At 47.0% G+C, this 27,682-nt stretch overlaps 1 protein-coding gene across 1 annotated transcript in view; it reads left to right on the top strand.

Annotated features, from left to right (window-relative positions):
• Positions 1-309: 309 nt before the first annotated feature.
• LOC127297514 (cytosolic sulfotransferase 8) overlaps positions 310-27,682 on the top strand; it is a 36,748-nt gene continuing 9,375 nt past the window's right edge. Inside the window, exons 1-5 of the mRNA XM_051327839.2 lie at positions 310-394; positions 570-693; positions 1,006-1,134; positions 1,214-1,387; positions 2,106-2,195. The gene's annotated coding sequence lies outside the window, so the exon portion shown is untranslated. The remainder of the gene's footprint in view (positions 395-569; positions 694-1,005; positions 1,135-1,213; positions 1,388-2,105; positions 2,196-27,682) is intronic.

Here is a 27,682-nt window from a genome sequence, read left to right as displayed (position 1 = left end):
GTCTCATCCGCCGCTACCACGTCGGGGCTCGGTCCGTCCCCGGTCCTTACCCCCCCTCCCCCGCGCGCTTCACACACGCACATCAACTCGTCCTTTATGATTAGTACAATATTGTTTCGATCCATCAATCCAATTCCGTTCCGTTTCGTTTTGCAGACGATGAGGTGCTTCCATCCGCTCTTCCTTACACTATTGGTTGGGATACATATAACCGCTGCTGCATATTGAAATTTGGCGCTAACTCTTTCAGAACCACATCTCGCTTATGTGACTGCTGATCCTTAAGTCTGACCATAATACCGTATATGCAGATGGGACTGGGGAAGACCCAGCAATAGTCCAATTTCTCTATTGAGCTACCTGAAGATCAAATCCATTGCACCGGGACCGTTTCGTATGCACTTTATTACCTTCTTTAACTTCATTTTTTCTTGTTAAGCGCTTATTGCTCCAGCATTTCCATTTGGACCATTTGATATTATAAGGGTGCTGCTCTTCTTTCAGTAGTATTATGCCCTTAAGTGTCACAGATGGCTGACTCTTGGAATTCGGTTAATATTTCCCTACAGTGGAGTGGAGGTCATTGAGCATTCTTGCGATAAGGTGCATCGTCGTCATCTCCGGAGGATGATGTATGAAGAGGATCATAAAATCTTTTACAAGTTTGTGTACTTAATTTCTCCCTCAATATAGGTAACACATGTCATACGTTTACATATGTTGTTCTTACATGCCTTGGAACAGACTTGTTTAGAAAATTTTCTAATAGTACTTATGTAGACTACATGGGCTTAGCCCAGTGGTTGGGGTCGCAGTGGCGCACCCCAACGACCGGAGTTCGATTCCTGTCAGGATGAATTTTGGAATTGTCATGCCAAGTCCCGCTTCTACTGTATCAAAAAAGTGTCTAGTTCCTCCTAGACGCACTGTTTCATCTAACAGTACTTATGTAGTTATTTTGGTGCTTGGTTATAAGCCTAAAACTTTTTTTTTTCATCATTTCAGTATAGGAATTACCATTTGATGTGATTCTGATGAGCTTGACATAGCATTAATGGATCAACACTTCCTTTAGCAAATTCCCTGGCTCATGTGGTTATCGATGAGGCCCAGCGTCTTCAAGATCTATCCAGTGTATGTAGAACCACTCCTTCACTATGATCGTGGGAGTTGCAGTGCTCTGAGTATAATGCTAGTTCTGCAATGTTTTCAGGTATTGTATAATGTCCTCGAAGAACGTTTTATCTTGCCAAGGCATCTACTACTGACACACACGCATATTCAGAAGAACCTTTCTGAACTACGGGTGTTGACGCACTTCCTTCAGTTTCCATGCCACTCGATGAGTTCCTCTCTATTTTTAAGGAACCCGGGAATTTGCTAGCAGGTATTTACCTTAATAATTTATAGGATTCATCTTTAGCTCTATCCAGTTGCCCTGTGAAATTTTTTTATTCAGTCAAAAACAGGATTTTTGCAACTTGGCTCTGAACACTATATATGCCTCATGTACCACCCGTTCTAGTGTTTTTCAGTAAGCGGCACCTTGGGTGCTAGCATCTGTGGTCTCTTCCTGCTTCATTTTGCATTATATTTATGTAGGTGCGTGGCCATGGGATAGTTAAATATTGTTACTCTTTCATCAATGTTCCGCTTATTTCTGCACAACACATAAAAATAGAATAAATATGGTACATATTTTTTTGTTTGTTTGTTCGAAGACAATGATTTAAATGGCAATCATATCTTCACGGGAACAAGAAGTATTTGTGCTTTTAAAAGGGGAAATTATCCCAGTTCCACCCCAAAGAGGCACAGATTGCCATATACTTCCAATGCAACAGTGGGGCGCTGGGCCACATGTCATTGACACACTAGATGATATTTTCTAGTTCCCTGATATTGGCTATGGCAATGAGCAATATTTCCCTTCCGTAAATAGTTGAGATGGTGATATAGTTTGGCTAGTATAGTCATCTCAAGGATCAGAACAGACAACAGGTTCAAATCTCATTTTGACCTTGTTTTGCCATTTGGTAGTTATCCACGTTATAAGCTATGTGCAAATGTTAAGTTCTGTGTCTTGTTTTTGTAAATCCAATCAGGTGGTACAACTGATGAAAGCTTGCGGTCATCCATACCTATTCTGTAGCATTGAGCCCGAGCCTTATGAGGAAGCGGAGCATTTGGTTCAGGTCAGTTCTACTTCATTTTGAAACAAGACTCTAAAAGCATGTTTAGATTGTGCCTGATTCTAGTGCACTGTGAAATAATCTGCAAGCTTGAAATTTGAACTTGGGACTTTGAGAGTGATATGCAGACCGGTTGTTCAGTAATATTTATTCAGGCTATTGGAAAGCTTATCATGCTAGTAGAAAGCTTTCTAGCGTTATCATCAAAACCAGGCCCACAAAAAAAAAACACTGGCATTAGACAATTTGAAGAACAGTAGACAGGATTACAAGCACCTAGCTTATAATAAAAGATCTGTACCTTTGATCCAAAATTATATGCACCTACCTGCTGACATTCTCCCTGATAGAACAGTTTGCTTGGGGACACTGGGAGTGGTGGCAAACAGAAATTGAAAGTACAAATAGACATATATATATGAGGAAACGATTTACAGAAACAAATCTTTGGATCAAATTAACATACGGAATACTCGATTGTAGTGGAAAAAGAATTGCTAGCAATTAAGTATGTATGCAAGAGACAAAGCTTGCGGCTGTATCACTTTATATCGTAATGGAAACGCTAGGCGCGGATTTTGATGCTTATTTATGCTTACGGGCAACTAATACGCGAGGTGGTATTATGGTGACTTGGAAGAGCAGGGTGGTGCAGCTTGACAACGCACATGTCGACTCTAGCAGCGGCACAACCCAGGGCACCCCTCCAGGGGCGCCGTGGTGGTTGACCTACGTGTGTGGGCCACAGGATGATGTGGACAATGTCGCCTTCCTCTCAGAGATGAGGGATGTTAGGCGCACCCATCCTGGCCCTTGGGTCCTCTACCATATCCTTTACCATATATTTTTTCTCGGATTCGCATCGTAGCGGACATTGACCGGTTTCGGATTCGAATGCAGATATACCGGACTGCAGATTCAAATCGTAAATGTCACACCCTAACTTTTGCAAACATGTTTAATTATCCAAAGTGCAAAAATTAGGGGGAACAAAAACTTTTTCTATAAACTAATTAGATGAATTGCCTTGATCTGTTTGTTATAATGAAATGCTTTGATCTGCTGGTAGTTTAATTGTCTTGTTTTGCTTGTTGAGTTTTGTCTTGAGCTACCCCAAAGAACAACACCTCTAGTGGTAAAACAAACAACTCACCTATTAAAACACATGTGTGGCTTAGGGAAAATTGTTTTCCTTTTTACTACATCAAACCCTTCTCCTGATGGCAACATGTGTGTGCCTACTTAAAATTCTTCTTTGTGGTTTAATCTAGCTCAAACCATCATTGATTCAAAACTTGGGATCATCTACTTCTCTTCTACATCTATTCTGGAACTACATGACCTTAGCTCTACCAAAAACCCTAATCTTAAATCTCAATCAGACCCTGAAGTTTTCTTCCCAGCACTACCTATCTTCTTGGCACGTTGTCACTAACCAGATCACCATGATCTTGTGTTTTTTTTAAATAAAAACTTGCATACCAGGACTCCCACTTCAACTGTCTCTATGACCTATACAATTATTTCTCTTTTGTTTTGTTTAAAAAGAAGGTTTGGAGATAATTTCTTCACTTATTTCTCTCAATTTTATTCGTATTTAAATTTAGTTTCCTCCCTCACTCAGCCACTTAAAAATATCTCTCTCCTTGGTTATCAAACTCATTTAAAAAAATGGTTTTTGATTTCAATAGAAGAATGTTAGGAGTAGTATCTTTTTTGGACCTTATCAGTTTTCAAAAAACAAAAAAAAATCTATTAAGCTATTTCTCTTTTTTTTTTATTTTTTTTTCTTCTCAATGTTTTGAAACGATGATTCTATCTTTTTATGCGCCTTTATTATTATTGAAATGTGGGGGATTTACGATGCTCATATGTGGGCAAGATCATAAGTAGCCCTAGATAAATGTTTATTTTCGAAAATTTCCAATTTCTACATCTTCTCATATAGTTTTAGAAAGTCAAAACCATCTAAAACCCAATAAGCATAATCCTAGAACTTGGAAAGTTTTGCTCCACGCCTAGACCATCACGTTTGAGCCGTCTAGCACTTTTCCCTAGTTCAAAAAAAAAAAAAAAATTAAAAATCTTTTTTCCAAATAAATTCTTGAGTTAGTGTTATCAGCAGAATTTGACCATGTCAGAGGTGGGCCGCGATCAAGATAGATTTAAAGAATATACATGGAAGAAATACGTGAATCGGCCTGTTATGCAAAGTTTGGGCTAGTTGGCCCATGTATCTGTAATATAGTAGGATACGTGTCGTTTAGGTAGAGTTTGTCTCGTGCACGGTGGGGATTATTCCCACGTTAGAAAGTCCCCTGGACTATAAATATGTATCTAGGGTTTATGGAATAAACAACAACCAACGTTCAACCACAAATCAATCTCGGCGCATCGCCAACTCCTTCGTCTCGAGGGTTTCTACCGGTAAGCATCATGCTGCCTAGATCGCATCTTGCGATCTAGGCAGCACAAGCTTATTTACGTTGTTCATGCGTTGCTCGTACTGAAGCCTTTTTGATGGCGAGCAACGTAGTTATCTTAGATATGTTAGGGTTAGCATTGTTCTTCGTATCATATGCTATCGTAGTGCAACCCTTGCATATCTAGCCGCCCTTACACCTATCTTAGGTGTAGGGGCGGCACCCCGCTTGATTATTATTTAGTAGATCCGATCCGTTACGGTTGCTCCTTGTTCTTCAAGGATTAGTTTAATATCTGCAATAGTTAGGCCTTACAAAGGGTTGGAGGATCCAGCGGCACGTAGGGTGTCGTTTGCTAGTCCTAGACAGGATGTTCCGGGGATCAACCTCGTGTTGGTTTTTAGGCCTTGTCTAGGATCGGCTTACGATCACCGTGCGTGGCCGCGAGGCCCAATCGTGAGTAGGATGATCCGATTATGCGGTGAAAACCCTAAATCGTCGTAGATCGCTTTAGCTTTATCTTGATCAAGCAGGACCACCATATATTCGTGCACCTCGTACGAATCATGGGTGGATCGGCTCCTTGAGCCGATTCACAGGATAACCTGAGAGCCGATCGAGGCTCGTATTTAATGTTTACGTGTATGCCATGCAGGAAACTAAGCGAGGCATCTCCATCACCTTCCCGACCGGGTATAGGTCGGAGTGGCACGCCCTTGCACCAGCATCGGACGTGTGTACCAGAGGCTTTGCGGCCGTCGCTCGGAGGGACCAGGGCCAGCCGCAGCCCTAAGTTGTTCCCGGCTCTACTGTGTTGCCCGTCGCTGCCCGCCGGTGGGTTTTGACCGCAACACATTCTGGCACGCCCGGTGGGACGAGCTTCTACATCAACCACATCGCCATCTACATCTGAGATGGCGGACGGCACTCCAGTCACGTACGAGGATCTGACCGACGAGCTCAAGAAGAAGTTTGACGAGGTCAAAGCAATCCTCGAAGCCGACCTCATCGGCTCTTTTCACAGAACCCGTTCACATGGCATCAGGTGGAAGGGGTTCTCGCCTGATGGTGCACTCGATGGGATAGACCTCTCGCCCCGTCGAAGAACGCACCAGTCCCTACGTCAGGAGATCAACTACATGGTGGCTCACTCGCCGCACCGCCACTGCGAGAACTCCGGTGAACACTTTGGAGCGTGTCGCTCTCCGGTGATCCAGGAGATCATGAGGCACCCGCATTTCTCCGTCGGGACCAGCTCTCGGGACACACCAAGGAGAGATGCCACTCCAGTCCCGTCCACCGCTGCCATTTGCGTTGGCGGCACCGTAAGTGCCGAATTCACCGGCATTCGTCGTCTACAAGATCGGTGGTGACCCTAGTGACTCGCGCCCTTGCATGAGGCGCCTAAGGAGATCCCTCACGGGTACATGTGCACGTACGTGCTGCATCGCGGTAATCGGGCACTCACAAACCAGGCCGCGACAACAGGACTTCGGGAAAGCAGGAGGAACGTCGCCGACGGATCCCGAGAAGCGTACGTGGCTAGCTAAATATGCCACCCCGACGAACCTCCGCAGCACAGCTCCCGCAGCTTGGCTCGTAGCTGGAAAAGCAAGCATGGCTGGCTAAGTACGCCACCCCGGCGAATCTTCGTAGTTCGACTCCTGCAGCCCGACCGCGGATCGGATCGCACGATCCTCGGGGACCAGTTCGGCATGGTGCCGAAAAGGAGGACAATCGGCTATTCCAAGCCGTACTCCCGATGAATACGAGTTGGTCCCGCTACCACCCAAGTATCGGCTCCCGACTTCTCCAAGTTCGATGGATCGGATGGTTCCAGCTCCATCGAGCATGTGAGCCGATATTTGGCACAGCTAGGAACGGCCTCGCGTCGGATCCACTACGCGTGAGGTTCTTCGCACAGTCCCTCACGGGATCGGCTTTCGGGTGGTACACTTCGTTGCCACCGGACTCGATCCGGACTTGGAAGCGATTGGAAGAACAGTTCCACATGCGGTTTCACTCGAAGCTTCCGAGTCCGGCCTTGCCGATCTAGCACGTATACGTCGAAGCGCGGAGAAACCGTGGTAGATTACATCCGCCGCTTCAGAAATCTAAGGAACCGATGTTATTCGGCTCGTGTGACTCGAAAAAGAAGCGATCGAGTTGGCGGTGGTGGGCCTTGCCTCACAAATCAAGGACATGGCCTCCTGCGTACTATCCTTCACCGGCGCACATGGTTCGTAAATCACAAGATATGAACAAGCGCCACCCGGACTTGTACCAGGACAAATTCAAGCGTGCAGTAGTCCTGGTCGAGGCAGAGGAAGACGAAGTTTCTGCGGGAGATCAAGAGGTAGCAGTGGATGAATGGACTCGGGGGGCAACCCCCGTGTCCTGCAAATGGGTTAAGCCACCAGGTCCGCCCAGAGGGTTTGATTTTGACCTGACCAAAACTGAGCAAATCTTCGACCTCCTACTCAAGGAGAAGCAGTTGAAGATACCCGAAGGTCTCAAATTCCCCACGGTACAGGAGCTGAACGGAAAGCCATACTGCAAATGGCATAACTCGCTCTCCCATGCCACCAACGACTGCAGGGTGTGGCGTCAGCAGATCCAAATGGCGATAGAACAAGGACGTCTGATTTTCAACCAGTACGCCATGAAGGTCGACATCCACCCCTTCCCCGCCGTTAACATGGTGGAGTGCACTTACCCTGAAGGTTGCCAGCCAGGAGCCTCGTTCAGTATCAACATGGTAGGACCTGGGCACCACTCTGGCAAGGATGGAGACGAGGGCAGCTGCTCTCGTAGCAAGAACACAGAGGAGGCCGCTCCACGCGATCGGCTCCGTCATGATGGCAAGCGCTACGTCACAGAGGGAGAAGTGAAGAACATAAGATATCATCGACCCCTCTCTGATCACCTCCTCAACAAGTATGTGAGTCAGTATGACCAACGCCGACGATCCAGCGATGATGATGAAAGAGATCGTCTGGCTAGAGAAGCCAGAAGACATCGTCGGCATGATCGCGATGAGGAGGAGTGCGAGCGCCGTGCCAAGGAAAAGTCAAGGGAATGAGACGACGAGGATAGGCACTGGGACTGTCCCTTCTTCAGACACTGCTGGGATTCAGGAATGAGCCGATTGCCTACAATCGGCAATTGCCCAGAATGTAACCAGAAGAAGAAGGAGGCAGCCAACGTGTCCGTGTTCCAACGCTTAGGGCCTCTCCCGCCGCAAAGCAAACGCGCTGAGTCCCCTCGGTTGGAAGATCTCGAGGATTCAGAAGACGAGGGAGAAGAAGAAGAAGACAGGTACCACCGGCCAAGGTGGTGCCCTGATGGACTCAGCCGTTCCCAAAAGCGTAGGGTTCAGCGATTGCGTGGCTTGGAGGAAGCCGAAAGGTTATACCTGCACACGCTAAGAAAGGCGCGGCCTGATCTGGCCGCGAAAATTCAGCGAACCCTGGATAAGGAGGGTCGACCACAGAAAATGGAGTGGCGCCCCAAGCAAAGGAAAGCCGATGATGATACATCGGCTGGCACAAACATGGTACTCGTCCTTCCGACGGAGCTTAGTGCTCCAGGATTACACGAGGCACCCAATTTGGACGACTGCGAGCGCATCGACGTGGCAAAGGATGAGGTTGGGCTGGTCTTATCCACCGGCCTGACTGTGTAGCAAGAACAAACCGATGAGCAAACATGGCGAGGCCGATCCTTGGATCGGCCCCAAGGATCTACGAAGGAACATTACAGAGCCTTCATTGAGCGCTTCAATCAATATGGAGGCCGATTCCAGCAATCGGCCAAAATTATCCTCACCACATGTTCTGCTTATATGCAACGTCGATCTAATGGGCAGCGGTTTACGTCGGCTGATGAGTCCGGGAAAATCAATATTGGTTCTACCAAAGCCGACGTGCAAATACGGTGCCTTGGCTAGACTACAGAGCCGATATCTGCAGTTACCTGTCAGCTTCGGCTCGGGGGGCACCTAAACCAGATGAACGTGTGCAGATGAACATGTGTGCAGTAAAACATTGGGGGCCGATTAGAAAAAATCGGCCAGTAAAAAAAAAAAAACTCATAATGGGTATACAGCCGATGCATGGCCATCGACTCAAGAGGTACGGCTGATATAAGTAGAAGCCCGATGGAGCAGTTGTTGCAAGGAGAGGCTCTACTGGATGAATTCCTTCTCAAGACCTTCAACTCCTTCTGCAAGACTTCAAGTTCAGCAGTGCCAGTGTAAGCAGGCAGATCTGGTTAAGGGTGAGTCCAACAAAGGGAGCATACCTATCCTAGAAGCATGAGCGCAGCCGATAACGAATCAAGCGGCTATGGCATTTTTGCCTGGTGTGGATTAAGGTGGCGGCTTAGTCGATGTCACTTTCAGAGGTTGTTGCGTCCAGAGTCTTGGAGGGTATCAGAAATTCAAAACATCCTCACCGGAAGTTGCATCAGTCTGCCAAAGATGAGGAGCCGAGCTGATCAGCAAGGCGCAAAGGATTGAACTAGGAGGAGTCGGAAAGCCATTATGTTAAGGCTTCTTAAGTTCAAGGTACGAATTTGCTGATCTTTTGAACCCTTTCACGTCGGTTCTTTGGGCGTAAGCTTCCCTGCCACGTTTTGATGGGAGCTGAAGAGGCTCGGGGGGCAGCTCGCCCCGAAAAATCTTTGCTCTGGAGAGCCGATTTTGTTGGAATCGGCTGGTTCTGCATTATAACTTGGAGGCCGATGGTAACACATTTGGCTGATTCATCACTGTTCTCGCCTTGGATGAGGCTTGGGGGGCAACTCGCCCGAAAAAGTTCTTGGCCCTGAAGAGCCAATTTGGTTGGAATCGGCTGGCTCTACATCGCAACTGTCCTGAAGAGTGGTGCTTTTGTTACAGAGTTATCAGTTTCAGCATCCAAGCTGATTCAGCGACAGTTCCAGAGTTCTCTTAAAGACGCCTGCTCAAGACCAAATCGCAGGCCTGCTGCGATCGGCTGTGCCAAATGCTGTCGTCATCAGCCTGTCTCGCAGATTATCGTGAGAGACCGATGTGTTGCCATCAGTCATTGAGCGTTGATTAGGCTAACAGTCGACAAAGTCAGATGAGGGAGAATCGGCTAAATCAGCATAGAGGACATCGGCAAAATCAAAGGAAGTTTTCATTAATAATAAGATTTCTTACAAAGAGAAGCCGATTGTTCGACAAAAGGGAACAGATTACTACTGCTAACCCTATGCTAGTAGATCCCTACTCTAAGGGCTGTTGCTGTCTTCGCCATCGCTGGGGTAGCTGCCGTCATTGCTGCTGTCGACGAGTTCCTCGTTGCTGCTACTGTGACCTTCAGCAGAGGCTTCTTCCTCGTCATCATCATCGTCCTCGTCTGACCAAGCCCAGCCTCGGATGCGTTTTGGCGGCGGTTCGTCGGAGGAGGTGTCGTCCTCCTGTTCCTTCTTCATGTCGGAGGAGATGTCTTCGTCTTCGTCATCCTCTTCTTCTTCTTTGGTGACGGAGGTGAATTTACCTCCGAAGGGAGGGTCGTCGTCGTTGCTCTCCGCCTCCAGTGCTCCGTCAACCAGGAACCGGAGGTCATCTTCCCCGTCAGTGAGGGGCATGGCCCCATCTGACCAGACGAGGTCTTCGCCCTCTGGTACGAAATCGACGTCCCACTCCCGCTTGTCCCAATGCTTGGGAGCACGCCGGTTGTACGCCTCCATCTGGTCGTGCTCTGGGATCGACTCGCTTGAGGAAGAGGATTGGAGAGAAACGGAAGAGGAGGAAGAGGACGACATGGCTATGGAAGGAGAGGGTTTTTTGGCTGACGGCTAGTTTGGAGCAGAGGGATGAAGAGGTGAACTGTGCGATGCTGTAAATAAAGGGGGATGGGATAGAAATTTATTGCTCGAGCAGTTTCCGAGGAGGTGGAGCCAAAGTTGTCAAATCGTGCAGAGAAGTTGAGAAGGCAGATCATCATGATGAAGAATATTGCGACGGTTCTGACCTGACACGACATGACCCTTCGAGGGAAAAGCAGAGTGGTTTTGAAATTATCATTACCAAAACCAGGGGGGGGCATGTGTTATCACCAGAATTTGACCAAGTCAGAGGTGGGCCGCGATCAAGATAGATTTAAAGAATATACATGGAAGAAATACGTGAATCGGCCTGTTATGCAAAGTTTGGGCTAGTTGGCCCATGTATCTGTAATATAGTAGGATACGTGTCGTTTAGGTAGAGTTTGTCTCGTGCACGGTGGGGATTATTCCCACGTTAGAAAGTCCCCTGGACTATAAATATGTATCTAGGGTTTATGAAATAAACAACAACCAACGTTCAACCACAAATCAATCTCGGCGCATCGCCAACTCCTTCGTCTCGAGGGTTTCTACCGGTAAGCATCATGCTGCCTTGCGATCTAGGCAGCACAAGCTTATTTATGTTGTTCATGCGTTGCTCGTACTGAAGCCTTTTTGATGGCGAGCAACGTAGTTATCTTAGATATGTTAGGGTTAGCATTGTTCTTCGTATCATATGCTATCGTAGTGCAACCCTTGCATATCTAGCCGCCCTTACACCTATCTTAGGTGTAGTAGGGGCGGCACCCCGCTTGATTATTAGTTAGTAGATCCGATCCGTTACGGTTGCTCCTTGTTCTTCAAGGATTAGTTTAATATCTGCAATAGTTAGGCCTTACAAAGGGTTGGAGGATCCAGCGGCACGTAGGGTGTCGTTTGCTAGTCCTAGACAGGATGTTCCGGGGATCAACCTCGTGTTGGTTTTTAGGCCTTGTCTAGGATCGGCTTACGATCACCGTGCGTGGCCGCGAGGCCCAATCGTGAGTAGGATGATCCGATTATGCAGTGAAAACCCTAAATCGTCGTAGATCGCTTTAGCTTTATCTTGATCAAGCAGGACCACCATATATTCGTGCACCTCGTACGAATCATGGGTGGATCGGCTCCTTGAGCCGATTCACAGGATAACCTGAGAGCCGATCGAGGCTCGTATTTAATGTTTACGTGTATGCCATGCAGGAAACTAAGCGAGGCATCTCCATCACCTTCCTGACCAGGTATAGGTCAGGTGGCACGTCCTTGCACCAGCATCGGACGTGTGTACCAGAGGCTTTGCGGGCCGTCGCTCGGAGGGACCAGGGCCAGCCGCAGCCCTAAGTTGTTCCCGGCTCTACTGTGTTGCCCGTCGCTGCCCGCCGGTGGGTTTTGACCGCAACAGTTAGCCGAGCAAGTATTTAGCAAAACTTGAACCTATCCATACACGGCATCTTGCCTTTGTTGTGTGACCCAAACCACCCCTTCATCTCTCTCTCTGCTCACTTCTTGCTCACGCATGCGCCTAGGACACCACTATGGATCGGCGCGAGGCAACTTTGAAACCACCTTGGCCGCTCATGCCATTCTTCTAGCCCGACACCAAGCCACCCAAATACTTTGCCTGGACTCTCTCTTTTTGCTCCTGATCACATCATGGCATCAGCTTGTGATCGACACGATCACTGTGTCGCATCCGAGCCCACCGAGCGGACACGCTCGTCTACGTCGCCCACGCCAGTTCGCACGTCCCTGCACCCAAACGACCGTTCTAGGTCGATCTTTGTCCGTGCACGCGCGCCCCTTTCCTCTCCCTTGCTGACGCCAGCCCTCTGACGTCAGCAGCTCGCCACCCAAAACGCCCCAGCAACGTCAGCTTGGCGTGGCATACCGTCGAGCGCTCTCTGTGCAGTGGCCCTCCGTCGCTCTTCCGGCCGTTCCCGCGCTTGGAGGCGCTCCGAAAACCCTAGCACGCGTCGGACACGCTCCCCCGCCGCCGCGCTGGCCAATGGCGAAGCCCTGGACCCGTAGACCATCCCGCTGCACTCTGTCCATGGTACGCCCGCCCCGGCCTATATAAACCGCACCCCGCCCACTCCACTCCGCACACACCACTCCCTCCTCTCCCAGAACACCTCCCCGAGGGTGCCAAGGCATCCCTCTGCTCGCAGCTCGCCGGAGCAAGGCTCGCCGGCGTGGTCACCATGAGGGTTACGAGCAGAAGGAGCTCGCCCCGACGTTCTTTTCCCTTCCCCCTCCATCACTGTCCGTTCACCACCTCCTGGCCGCCCTAACGCACCCTTTTCACCGCCCAGGTTCGCCGGAGAACGTCGCCGTGGAGCGGGCCGAAAACTGCTGCAAGCAAACGCCATCGGAGGGAACAGTTTTGAGAGGAGAAGCACGCGGCCGGACCCGTCCCTGGACAGCCCCACCTCGCCGCCACCCCGCCCGGCCTCCGCCGGCGCCCTCCGCCACTTGCAGGTGAGCCCCTGGACCACCCCTCCCGTTCTTCTTCTGTTTCTCCCGAGCGTACTGGCGAAGGGAGGAGGTGACCGATCCTCCGATCGTGAAGGTGCATGGCCAAGTGGCCACGCTGGCCCATGCAGCCGGGGCCCGCCACGGGCCCTCTTCCCTTTTGTTTTTCTTTTTTCCCTCCTCTCCACCTGGAAACCCCATTGGGCCGTCCCAGCTCGTCCTGCACGGCCCAACTAGAAATCCAGCCTTGCCCTTTTCTGGAAAATAATCCTGCACCTCATCTTAGTCACTTTTAATTCACCAAAAAATCCAAATTAATCCAAATAACGCGATTCCAATTTTGTAGCCTTCCTAAATTAATTCCTCACCACCTCAGACAAGAATGAGACCAAGATCCATTTTATTTTTGCCTAGGAATTTAAAATGGTAAACACATGCTGTAACCTTGTTAATTAAATTTTGAGAGTTTAAAAAACAATTTAACTCCAAACCCAATTTTATAGTAAACTAGATGCAGATTCCCATCTTTAGGCACTGGTTTGAGTATTTTAGGACAACATATGGAATTTTGGTATTTAATACAAGTTTATTCAGAATCTGTGTTTAAGGATTTGTTTAGGGAGCATAAAATGTTATTTTTGAGTGAAACCACATTTGTTGCACGCAAATTACTTTTCTAAACAACATATCCAGAGCTCATATTTATTTGAGCATCTGAGATTTTCTAACATTTTAACTTTGAATTGGACCCTCTGAATAGTATTTTAATTATTAAAAATCTTTTAAAACTTCAAAATTGGTAAATCCAATTTTGTATGAATCTCTATTTCAATAGCTATCAAGAGGTATAATTTTTGCTTGCTTTACTTGCATAATGTTCTGTGAGCTTAATAAAATAGTAAAATGATTTCTGCTTTTTCCAAAAATGTTTAAAAATAAAATATGAAAGTTTTTTTTACAAAACCAATGCACTTGTCTTCTTTGTGGTGTTATCTACCAGGGAGTTTTTATTTCATGCCGTGGTGATAACAAGAGAGGCAATTGTTAATTGGTGATGCTCTCATGCCCTTTTTAGGAGAATAAATTGGGTTTTCTAAATTAAAACTCTTAAAGTTGTTTGGTGGTATCTATAAGTTCTTAGTATGGTAACCCTTAGTTGAATGGTTAAATTCTGATTGTTGCATGTTTGTTTTGTTGGTGCAATGTGATTGATTGCGTTCCTTTTATATTTTCCCGCGATAGATGCGAACAATTCCGGAGAAGAAGAAGTGGTTCGGACGATGATTTTATTTATATTGTTGGAATTATTATTGGATGGAGTTGAAGAAGTCCAGGGACAAATAAGCCAACCAAGGCAAGCCATCTTTTGATCTCTTGCTATTTATCCTTCTTGTTGTGCTCATTGCTCCATTATACACTTGGTTCCTTGTATCATATGTGATTTTTGGTCCTCTACTCTATGCATGCTTATTCCCAAAGTATGTTGAACCCCTTGTTGATGCTTTGCATACTTGCTCGCAAGTATGTGAACCCCCTTGTTGATGTTATGCATGCTTACCCTAAGCATGTATGCCCCCTTGACCATATCCATGTTGTCATCTTCTTAGTAGTATGATGATTAACATCATGACCCCTGTTTGAATCATCTTAATTATGTTGTCCCTATACATGCTTATCCTAAGTATGTATGATCCCCTTAACACCTCAATTATCATCCCCTTAGTGGTATGATGGCTAGCATCATGTCATTGTGACTCTTAGTTCCTTCATAAAACTATAGGTTGGGAACCCCCTTGGAAAAATACCTTGTTGAAAATCATTTTTGAAAACCTTGGGTGAGTTGGACTTACCCAAGTGTGTGTTTATGAAAGGAAAGGATCTTGGCAAAGATGGTTGGAAAGAAAATCTTGTTTTCAAAAACTTTGGCGTCTAAGTATTCACCCGTGACAATTAACCCGCGCAACCACATTACCCTGGAGTGGGACGGGGCTTAGCTCGTAGTTTGTTCTTCTTATCATGGGACACCGCACAACTATATAAGGGTAAGGTTACCCCTGAATCCGGATTGTCGTTGGTGGAGACAATAGTATAACGGGAGGCCTTCGGGGCTGACCCGTCCGGAAGACACTATGGGTCTCCTGGCTTGGCGGTGGAGCCACGCTCAAAGTGAGGTGAGCTGCCACGGTGCCGGGGAGGTACATACTCCATAGGGTAGGATCCCGTGCTAAGACGAATAGGAGAAAGGCTATGTCCGAGTTTTTGTCATGGCATAGTTGATATGCGGGGATGATGCCCACATGATGAACTCGCGGATCTTGTGGGGAAAGTGTGCAAACTCTGCAGAGTCAAATCTATTCGAATAGCCGTGTCCGCGGTCATGGACGGTTGGAATGGCTGTTGCTTAGCCTAAAGAGTTTTGTTTTATGAAAGTGTTTGACAAAGGAAAGGAAGGAACTTGTTTTCGGAGTACCAGGAAGGTACTGGAAAGTTGTGATGACCATTTGGAGATGGTCGGAAAGGAAATAAACTGGTTACTCCCATCCTAGTGTTTTATGTTGTAGAACTCTTTTGAAGTATCTTCTTGAACAAAGATATAGAGATGTCATAGGATCTTCTTAGTGTCCCCTTCAACTGTGATGTTGGGATGCTACATCCACAAGAGAAACTATTTCTCTTTCTCATGCTACATCCACAAGAGAAACTACTTCTCTTCTACATGCTATTTCCACAAGAGAAATTAGCTCTTCCCTCTTGTCATCTAGATTAGCACTTGTTATCTTGCACTCTGGCAAAATACCTTCTTGATGGTTTGCGAGTACAATTCCAAATGTACTCACGGCTTTGTCCCGGCTATTTACTTGGTCAGACTTGGAGGATTTTCAACGGACGAAGAAGGAGTTGACGACGTCTATGCGAGCTAGGAACGTCTTCCCAGTCAGTTGCCTGTAGGGTTAAGGCAGATGACTTGGGCTCTACGCTGCTGAAGTGATTCCGCTACTTTGATGATTAGATTAGGCCCTTCGAGGCTAGTATGTAAAGATTGGTCATGTGACCTTGTTGTAATTTTCTTATTCCGTTTTGTAAAGGATAATGAAATTTTGATATCAGTTCGGTTATGTGTTCACGGCGCACTGATCATGGGATCGTGAACTGTATACATAACGGGTATTTCGGATAGCTAGTCCGGGGTCCCCACAGAGCTGGTATCAGAGCTATCCTGACTGTAGGAGACCTTAGTTAGCATGGACGTTAGTTAGGAAACAAGTACTTCGGAAAAACTATTTACGAAACAAATTCTTTCCTTAGTCGGAAGCACAACTTCTACTCCTATTACTTCTTCAAAAACTTCTAAATTCTTATCTCTCCACTTTATTAAAATGTTTGACAATTTCTTACTCTATTGTCTCATCCACTTCAAATCTACATGTTGGACGGTGTCCCCAACTCAGACCGATGACTCTAACTCAAAGATGGATCAATCTCTCAGGAAGACTCTTGTACATCCAACAACGGCTATTGAAGATTGGAGGCTGACTTAGTGTGCACATAAAGGGATAATTAGATCATGTCTTTGGTTGTCACCAAAGTCTGTCAAAGAGCTGACCTTGTTCCTCCATGGACTCGCACTTTTTGCAGTCGTCTGGGATCAAGTCCTCGGTTCTTGGCTAGTAATTTTTAGGACAACTACGAGAAGTTGTCGACTTTGGGAGTATCTCGACAGCTACTCCTCTGAAGACCCCACGTCCCTGGGATGTTGAGACCAGAAGATCTACGCAGTTTTCGCCTCCACTTCAACATCGACGACTCAACACCAGGCTGTTTCACCACCAACTGCTTCGAGAATCCTTGTTGAAGACGATGTCAGCCGGTTAAAGACATCAACATATGTGACCACCCCCAAACATATAGGATGGATAGGACAAACTCAATCGCTTTGATTGAGCTACCCCCACGTATTAGGTATCCCTAGATACTTAGAGTTCCTTGTTTGGTTTGATGATTGCTTGTAGTTTCCTCGTGTGCTGCTTGAGTGATTTTATCTGTTTGTTGTGTATGTTTGTCTTGGTCCTTCGGTCTGAAAAACCCTCTTAGTGTGATAAACCAACTTAGGAAGCCCCCCAAAGATGTTTTCACCCTCATCTACCTCGCTGATGGATTGCTAACATCTAGTTAGTTGGATAGGTTAACAAAAGGCTCTAACTCTAACCCCGTTAGTAGTTGTTTTTCAACCTTCGAAAAAACTAACCAAGACCCCTATCTGCACTAACTACTTTCAAGATCACCTGGAGCATCTCTACTACGCCAAGAAAGCAGAAGCCCCTACATTCAAGAGTGACTGCACCTCTGCGAGAAGACATACTAACTTTGTCTAACCTTGGAGTATAATCGCGCTAACCTCGAGGATAACTTTTTGAAAACTACCCTCTAACACACCGTCTAACAAGCTGAGAGAGCAATAGTTTCAAAGCCAACCTACATCACCTGGTTCATCCGCTCATCAAGTGAAGCTCCTGAAGATACCTCAAGACTTAAGATTAGGTGTACTTTACCCGCTTATCTCTTAGCTGGTATAAGTCAGCACTGACACCCAAGCTGAAGATTGTCTCCGACAACCTTTGATACTCCTTCATATGGACAAGAACCAGGCGCTTCATCGACTTACTAACTTACCGCGTGTTATATGGATTAGTAAACACCGTGAGTGCCTCTTGAAGCTATGGACTACACATCACCCTCTGAAGATGTTCTACTCAAGACGAGAGATATCACTTCCTCGAAGCACCGACAAGACCCGTGCTAGAAGCTCTGAGTCTCCAGAACCCCCGTTGAACAATCTCTAACTCTAAAAAGTTTTCGACTCTGTTAGGGCACCGTTGGATTACACTACCTCCCCTAGAATCATGAACCCCGCTAGGATCCCTAATAAAACTATAGATCCAAAACCTGCGTGGAGTAGTCAACCTCTTCACGAAGCTTGCCCTCGGAAGAAATCTATCGTGTCTCCCGGAAGCTGAAGCTATGACTGTGTCGACGACTGCACATCTACAAAAGAATGGAGTCTAACTTTAGTTAAACTTCACAACCTCCCTAGTCCTACGCTTAGTAATCTCGGGACGAGATTATTTTAAGGGTGGAAGATCTGTCACACCCTAACTTTTGCAAACATGTTTAATTATCCAAAGTGCAAAAATTAGGGGGAACAAATTTTTTTTCTATAAACTAATTAGATGAATTGCCTTGATCTGTTTGTTATAATGAAATGCTTTGATCTGCTGGTAGTTGAATTGTCTTGTTTTGCTTGTTGAGTTTTGTCTTGAGCTACCCCAAAGAACAACACCTCTAGTGGTAAAACAAACAACTCACCTATTAAAACACATGTGTGGCTTAGGGAAAATTGTTTTCCTTTTTACTACATCAAACCCTTCTCCTGATGGCAACATGTGTGTGCCTACTTAAAATTCTTCTTTGTGGTTTAATCTAGCTCAAACCATCATTGATTCAAAACTTGGGATCATCTACTTCTCTTCTACATCTATTCTGGAACTACATGACCTTAGCTCTACCAAAAACCCTAATCTTAAATCTCAATCAGACCCTGAAGTTTTCTTCCCAGCACTACCTATCTTCTTGGCACGTTGTCACTAACCAGATCACCATGATCTTGTGTTTTTTTTTTAAATAAAAACTTGCATACCAGGACTCCCACTTCAACTGTCTCTATGACCTATACAATTATTTCTCTTTTGTTTTGTTTAAAAAGAAGGTTTGGAGATAATTTCTTCACTTATTTCTCTCAATTTTATTCGTATTTAAATTTAATTTCCTCCCTCACTCAGCCACTTAAAAATATCTCTTTCCTTGGTTATCAAACTCATTTAAAAAAATGGTTTTTGATTTCAATAGAAGAATGTTAGGAGTAGTATCTTTTTTGGACCTTATCAGTTTTCAAAAAAGAAAAAAAAATCTATTAAGCTATTTCTCTTTTTTTTATTTTTTTTCTTCTCAATGTTTTGAAACGATGATTCTATCTTTTTATGCGCCTTTATTATTATTGAAATGTGGGGGATTTACGATGCTCATATGTGGGCAAGATCATAAGTAGCCCTAGATAAATGTTTATTTTCGAAAATTTCCAATTTCTACATCTTCTCATATAGTTTTAGAAAGTCAAAACCATCTAAAACCCAATAAGCATAATCCTAGAACTTGGAAAGTTTTGCTCCACGCCTAGACCATCACGTTGAGCCGTCTAGCACTTTTCCCTAGTTCAAAAAAAAAAAAAAAATTAAAAATCTTTTTTCCAAATAAATTCTTGAGTTAGCCGAGCAAGTATTTAGCAAAACTTGAACCTATCCATACACGGCATCTTGCCTTTGTTGTGTGACCCAAACCACCCCTTCATCTCTCTCTCTGCTCACTTCTTGCTCACGCATGCGCCTAGGACACCACTATGGATCGGCGCGAGGCAACTTTGAAACCACCTTGGCCGCTCATGCCATTCTTCTAGCCCGACACCAAGCCACCCAAATACTTTGCCAGGACTCTCTCTTTTTGCTCCTGATCACATCATGGCATCAGCTTGTGATCGACACGATCACTGTGTCGCATCCGAGCCCACCGAGCGGACACGCTCGTCTACGTCGCCCACGCCAGTTCGCACGTCCCTGCACCCAAACGACCGTTCTAGGTCGATCTTTGTCCGTGCACGCGCGCCCCTTTCCTCTCCCTTGCTGACGCCAGCCCTCTGACGTCAGCAGCTCGCGACCCAAAACGCCCCAGCAACGTCAGCTTGGCGTGGCATACCGTCGAGCGCTCTCTGTGCAGTGGCCCTCCGTCGCTCTTCCGGCCGTTCCCGCGCTTGGAGGCGCTCCGAAAACCCTAGCATGCGTCGGACACGCTCCCCCACCGCCGCGCTGGCCAATGGCGAAGCCCTGGACCCGTAGACCATCCCGCTGCACTCTGTCCATGGTACGCCCGCCCCGGCCTATATAAACCGCACCCCGCCCACTCCACTCCGCACACACCACTCCCTCCTCTCCCAGAACACCTCCCCGAGGGTGCCAAGGCATCCCTCTGCTCGCAGCTCGCCGGAGCAAGGCTCGCCGGCGTGGTCACCATGAGGGTTACGAGCAGAAGGAGCTTGCCCCGACGTTCTTTTCCCTTCCCCCTTCATCACTGTCCGTTCACCACCTCCTGGCCGCCCTAACGCACCCTTTTCACCGCCCAGGTTCGCCGGAGAACGTCGCCGTGGAGCGGGCCGAAAACTGCTGCAAGCAAACGCCTTCGGAGGGAACAGTTTTGAGAGGAGAAGCACGCGGCCGGACCCGTCCCTGGACAGCCCCACCTCGCCGCCACCCTGCCCGGCCTCCGCCGGCGCCCTCCGCCACTTGCAGGTGAGCCCCTGGACCACCCCTCCCGTTCTTCTTCTGTTTCTCCCGAGCGTACTGGCGAAGGGAGGAGGTGACCGATCCTCCGATCGTGAAGGTGCATGGCCAAGTGGCCACGCTGGCCCATGCAGCCGGGGCCCGCCACGGCCCCTCTTCCCTTTTGTTTTTCTTTTTTCCCTCCTCTCCACCTGGAAACCCCATTGGGCCGTCCCAGCTCGTCCTGCACGGCCCAACTAGAAATCCAGCCTTGCCCTTTTCTGGAAAATAATCCTGCACCTCATCTCAGTCACTTTTAATTCACCAAAAAATCCAAATTAATCCAAATAACGTGATTCCAATTTTGTAGCCTTCCTAAATTAATTCCTCACCACCTCAGACAAGAATGAGACCAAGATCCATTTTATTTTTACCTAGGAATTTAAAATGGTAAACACATGCTGTAACCTTGTTAATTAAATTTTGAGAGTTTAAAAAACAATTTAACTCCAAACCCAATTTTATAGTAAACTAGATGCAGATTCCCATCTTTAGGCACTGGTTTGAGTATTTTAGGACAACATATGGAATTTTGGTATTTAATACAAGTTTATTCAGAATATGTGTTTAAGGATTTGTTTAGGGAGCATAAAATGTTATTTTTGAGTGAAACCACATTTGTTGCACGCAAATTACTTTTCTAAACAACATATCCAGAGCTCATATTTATTTGAGCATCTGAGATTTTCTAACATTTTAAACTTTGAATTGGACCCTCTGAATAGTATTTTAATTATTAAAAATCTTTTAAAACTTCAAAATTGGTAAATCCAATTTTGTATGAATCTCTATTTCAATAGCTATCCAGAGGTATAATTTTTGCTTGCTTTACTTGTATAATGTTCTGTGAGCTTAATAAAATAGTAAAATGATTTCTGCTTTTTCCAAAAATGTTTAAAAATAAAATATGAAAGTTTTTTTTACAAAACCAATGCACTTGTCTTCTTTGTGGTGTTATCTACCAGGGAGTTTTTATTTCATGCCATGGTGATAACAAGAGAGGCAATTGTTAATTGGTGATGCTCTCATGCCCTTTTTAGGAGAATAAATTGAGTTTTCTAAATTAAAACTCTTAAAGTTGTTTGGTGGTATCTATAAGTTCTTAGTATGGTAACCCTTAGTTGAATGGTTAAATTCTGATTGTTGCATGTTTGTTTTGTTGGTGTAATGTGATTGATTGCGTTCCTTTTATATTTTCTCGCGATAGATGCGAACAATTCCGGAGAAGAAGAAGTGGTTCGGACGATGATTTTATTTATATTGTTGGAATTATTATTGGATGGAGTTGAAGAAGTCCAGGGACAAATAAGCCAACCAAGACAAGCCATCTTTTGATCTCTAAGCTAACTCTAAAAAGTTTTTGACTCTGTTAGGGCACCGTTGGATTACACTACCTCCCCTAGAATCATGAACCCCGCTAGGATCCCTAATAAAACTACAGATCCAAAACCTGCGTGGAGTAGTCAACCTCTTCACGAAGCTTGCCCTCGGAAGAAATCTATCGTGTCTCCCGGAAGCTGAAGCTATGACTGTGTCGACAACTGCACATCTACAAAAGAATGGAGTCTAACTTTAGTTAAACTTCACAACCTCCCTAGTCCTACGCTTAGTAATCTCGGGACGAGATTATTTTAAGGGTGGAAGATCTGTCACACCCTAACTTTTGCAAACATGTTTAATTATCCAAAGTGCAAAAATTAGGGGGAACAAAAACTTTTTCTATAAACTAATTAGATGAATTGCCTTGATCTGTTTGTTATAATGAAATGCTTTGATCTGCTGGTAGTTGAATTGTCTTGTTTTGCTTGTTGAGTTTTGTCTTGAGCTACCCCAAAGAACAACACCTCTAGTGGTAAAACAAACAACTCACCTATTAAAACACATGTGTGGCTTAGGGAAAATTGTTTTCCTTTTTACTACATCAAACCCTTCTCCTGATGGCAACATGTGTGTGCCTACTTAAAATTCTTCTTTGTGGTTTAATCTAGCTCAAACCATCATTGATTCAAAACTTGGGATCATCTACTTCTCTTCTACATCTATTCTGGAACTACATGACCTTAGCTCTACCAAAAACCCTAATCTTAAATCTCAATCAGACCCTGAAGTTTTCTTCCCAGCACTACCTATCTTCTTGGCACGTTGTCACTAACCAGATCACCATGATCTTGTGTTTTTTTTTAAATAAAAACTTGCATACCAGGACTCCCACTTCAACTGTCTCTATGACCTATACAATTATTTATCTTTTGTTTTGTTTAAAAAGAAGGTTTGGAGATAATTTCTTCACTTATTTCTCTCAATTTTATTCGTATTTAAATTTAGTTTCCTCCCTCACTCAGCCACTTAAAAATATCTCTCTCCTTGGTTATCAAACTCATTTAAAAAAATGGTTTTTGATTTCAATAGAAGAATGTTAGGAGTAGTATCTTTTTTGGACCTTATCAGTTTTCAAAAAAGAAAAAAAAAATCTGTTAAGCTATTTCTCTTTTTTTTTTCTTCTCAATGTTTTGAAACGATGATTCTATCTTTTTATGCGCCTTTATTATTATTGAAATGTGGGCGATTTACGATGCTCATATGTGGGCAAGATCATAAGTAGCCCTAGATAAATGTTTATTTTCGAAAATTTCCAATTTCTACATCTTCTCATATAGTTTTAGAAAGTCAAAACCATCTAAAACCCAATAAGCATAATCCTAGAACTTGGAAAGTTTTGCTCCACGCCTAGACCATCACGTTGAGCCGTCTAGCACTTTTCCCTAGTTCAAAAAAAAAATTAAAAATCTTTTTTCCAAATAAATTCTTGAGTTAGCCGAGCAAGTATTTAGCAAAACTTGAACCTATCCATACACGGCATCTTGCCTTTGTTGTGTGACCCAAACCACCCCTTCATCTCTCTCTCTCTGCTCACTTCTTGCTCACGCATGCGCCTAGGACACCACTATGGATCGGCGCGAGGCAACTTTGAAACCACCTTGGCCGCTCATGCCATTCTTCTAGCCCGACACCAAGCCACCCAAATACTTTGCCTGGACTCTCTCTTTTTGCTCCTGCTCACATCATGGCATCAGCTTGTGATCGACACGATCACTGTGTCGCATCCGAGCCCACCGAGCGGACACGCTCGTCTACGTCGCCCACGCCAGTTCGCACGTCCCTGCACCCAAACGACCGTTCTAGGTCGATCTTTGTCCATGCACGCGCGCCCCTTTCCTCTCCCTTGCTGACGCCAGCCCTCTGACGTCAGTAGCTCGCCACCCAAAACGCCCCAGCAACGTCAGCTTGGCGTGGCATACCGTCGAGCGCTCTCTGTGCAGTGGCCCTCCGTCGCTCTTCCGGCCGTTCCCGCGCTTGGAGGCGCTCCGAAAACCCTAGCACGCGTCGGACACGCTCCCCCGCCGCCGCGCTGGCCAATGGCGAAGCCCTGGACCCGTAGACCATCCCGCTGCACTCTGTCCATGGTACGCCCGCCCTGGCCTATATAAACCGCACCCCGCCCACTCCACTCCGCACACACCACTCCCTCCTCTCCCAGAACACCTCCCCGAGGGTGCCAAGGCATCCCTCTGCTCGCAGCTCACCGGAGCAAGGCTCGCCGGCGTGGTCACCATGAGGGTTACGAGCAGAAGGAGCTCGCCCCGGCGTTCTTTTCCCTTCCCCCTCCATCACTGTCCGTTCACCACCTCCTGGCCGCCCTAACGCACCCTTTTCACCGCCCAGGTTCGCCGGAGAACGTCGCCGTGGAGCGGGCCGAAAACTGCTGCAAGCAAACGCCATCGGAGGGAACAGTTTTGAGAGGAGAAGCACGCGGCCGGACCCGTCCCTGGACAGCCCCACCTCGCCGCCACCCCGCCCGGCCTCCGCCGGCGCCCTCCGCCACTTGCAGGTGAGCCCCTGGACCACCCCTCCCGTTCTTCTTCTGTTTCTCCCGAGCGTACTGGCGAAGGGAGGAGGTGACCGATCCTCCGATCGTGAGGGTGCATGGCCAAGTGGCCACGCTGGCCCATGCAGCCGGGGCCCTGTTGATCGCCAAAACCCACCGGCGGGCAGCGGCCTGTCAACACGGTAGAGCCGGGAAGAGCCTAGAGCTGCGGCTGGCTGAGACCCCTCCGAGCGACGGCCCGCAATGCTCTTCTGGTCACACGCGGCGATGCGAAGTGCAAGGGCGTGCCACCTGACCTATACCTGGTCAGGAAGGTGATGGGGATGCCTCGCTTAGTTCCTGCATGGCATACACGTAAACATTAAATCAGAGCCTCGATCGGCTCTCAGGCTATCCTGTGAATCGGCTCAAAGAGCCGATCCACCCATGATCCGTACGGGGTGCACGAATACCTGGTGATCCTGCTTGATCAAGATAAAGCTAATGAGGTCTACGACGATTTAGGGTTTTCACCGCATAATCGGATCATCCTACTCCAGGTTGGGCCTCGCGGCCACGCACGGTGCTCGTAAGCCGATCCTAAACAAGGCCACACAACCAACGTGACGTTGATCATCGGAACATCCTGTTTAGGACTTGCGAACGCCACCCTACGTGCCGCTGGATCCTCCCCCCCTTCGTAAGGCCTAACTATTGCAGATATTAAACTAATCCTTGCGGAGCAAGGAGCAATCGTAACGGATCAGATCTACTAGATGATGAACAAGCAGGGTGCCGCCCCCACGCCTGAGATAGGCGTGAGGGCGGCTAGACATGCGAGGGTTGCACTACGTAAGCATGTTTATACGAAGAGCTATGCTAACCCTAACACATCTATGATAACTACGTTGCCCGCCATCAAAGACGCTTCAAGACGGGCAACGCATGAACAACGTGGGGCTTGTGCTGCCTAGATCGCAAGATGCGATCTAGGCAGCATGTCGCTACCCGATTGAAACCCTCGAGACGAAGGAGTTGGCGATGCGCCGAGATTGGTTTGTTTTTGGGGTGAACGTTGTGTTGTTGTTTATTCCATAAACCCTAGATACATATTTATAGTCCAGCGGACTTTCTAACGTGGGAATATCCCACCGTGCGCGATACAAATTCTAAACCTTGATCTAAGATATGACCTACTATAATTAAAGATACACGGGCAAACTAGCCCAAATTCTCCGTGCAAGGCCGCTTCGTAGATCTTCCACGTGTAGTCCTCTAAGCCCATCTCTCTTATGGCCCACCTCTGGATTTGTCCAAAATCTGGTGATAACACATGCCCCCTGGTTTTGGAAATAATTTTTCCAAAATCATTGTATTTTCCTCTCGAAGGGTCATGTCGTGGCGGTGACAGAGCCATTTGCGGCTTCCGTCATCATTATGCCCTGTCCTTTCAGCTTCGCAAAATTTGACAGCTCGACATTACCCCTTCGGAAACCGTGATGGCGTAATTCCCACCAGGTTTCTCATTATTTAACCGTGCCGACTAAATAGTCATCTTTATCCTCTTCCTCTGTTCCAGCCATCGGCACTCCAAAAACAACCCTTCGCGCACCATGTCCTCTTCTTCCTCTCGCCTCGTCGGGACTTTCCTTCGAGTCTTCTTCTCCCGAGCCGATACCGCACCGAGCCCACAAGAAGTTTATGTGGCCAACATCCATCGCGCCATTGAGGCCGGGGAGGAGTCGACCATGACTTCTCCATCCGAGTCCGAGGACGACCAATCCTCGACGGACGGGAGAGCGACCTCCGCTTCCTCGCCAACGGGGAATCGGAAGAGAAGAGCGACGACGATCGCTTCTCCCGGATGACTTCACCTCCCCGAGGTGAAGGAGGAGGGAGAGGAAGAGGAGGACGACGACGACAGCCTCTCCGACGCGCCGCCGCCCAAGCGCCATTGCCCCTGGTCGTGAATCTCGGTGATTATGATAGCGACGACGATGACGACGACGTGGAGGACGAGGACAACGAAGGTCCTGCCGGCGGCTGCTACAAGCCGACGACGAGCTCGCGGAGCAGCGCCGACAGCGCCGACGATGGTGACGACGAGGGCGATGACGGCCCGTAGAATAGGACCTCTAGAATAGGATCAGCAACAGAGATGGGGCAATGTATCCCTTAGTACTCCCTTTTGAGAGCAATCAGCTCTTCTATGTAAGAAATCTGGTTTGTCGTTGAAGAACTCCTCCCCAATCTTAATTCTGCCGATTTCTTCTAAGTTTGATTGAGCCGATTCTCTCTTCTGCCGACCCCACCGATCGTCACTTAGCCAATGGCCAACAGGCCGATGACAACGCACCGGTAACTTAATGCCCCATCCCTTTGAGTTCTGGCGGACAACTAGGCAAATCGATGTTCTCACGAGGGAACCAGAATTACTGCCGAAAACGACTTGATCCCGAAGTCGATACCATTGTGTTTTCAGCCTGATGAAATCTCAATCGGCTTCTTAAGAACGGCAAATTCTGCGCCATCAGTTGCCCCCCGAGCCTTTATCAAAGCGAGCATATCAGTGGACTAACCAAATGTGTCGCCATCGGTTTCCAAGTCATGACGCGGAACCAGCCGATCTCAGCAAAATCAGCTCTCCAGAGCAGAGAACCTTCAGGGTGAGCTGCCCCCCGAGCTTCTTCAGTCCACTTTCGCGCTTTGCAAGTCAGATCGGCTCCTCCCCTGTGGTGAATCTGATGCAACCCATCCTTAACCTGATCTGCACATTGCTCGCAAAGAGGAAACCAAAGGTTCTTGAATCGAAGTTATCAAGTCACTCAATTGAGGAGCTCTTCCATTAGAGGCGATGGCCACGTATCTGCATCGGCTAAACTTTGGTGTTGTTTTTTTTTTTTTTTGTTTTTGTTTGGCCGATTTTTCTTAATCGGCCCCCAATGTTCCACCACACGCATGTCTGCACATGTTTATCCGCACATGTTCATCTGACTATATGCCCCCCGAGCCGAATCTGCCAAATGATTGCAGATATCGGCTTTCTGGGTAAGCCAGGGCACTGCACTTGTACGTCGTCTTCGCAAAGATTCATGCTGACTTCCATCTGCCGACGCGCCGCTGCCCAGTAGATCGTTGCTGACCATAAACAGAATATGTGCAGAAGATAATTTTGGCCGATTGCGGGAATCGGCCTCCACATTGCTCGCTCGATGAAGGTTTTGTAATGTTCCTCCATAAAATTTTTTGGGGCCGATCACAAGGATCAGCCTCGCACGGTTTGCTCATTGGTTTAATCTTGCTACTTGGTTAGGCTGGATAAAACCAACCCAACCTCTGACTTGATGCGCCTGCTGTCATCCACCTTGAGAGCATCGTATAATCGTGGAGCATTAAGCTCACGGCAAGACGAGCACCATGTTTGTGCCACCGATGTTTCATCACCGGCTTTCTTTTGCTTGGGACGCCACTCCA

This window comes from Lolium perenne, chromosome 4 (assembly GCF_019359855.2).
Source record: "Lolium perenne isolate Kyuss_39 chromosome 4, Kyuss_2.0, whole genome shotgun sequence".
In the NCBI taxonomy this organism is placed as follows: domain Eukaryota; kingdom Viridiplantae; phylum Streptophyta; class Magnoliopsida; order Poales; family Poaceae; genus Lolium; species Lolium perenne.
The sequence above is the reverse complement of the archived record's forward strand: the minus strand, read 5'-3'. Positions and strand labels throughout refer to the sequence as shown.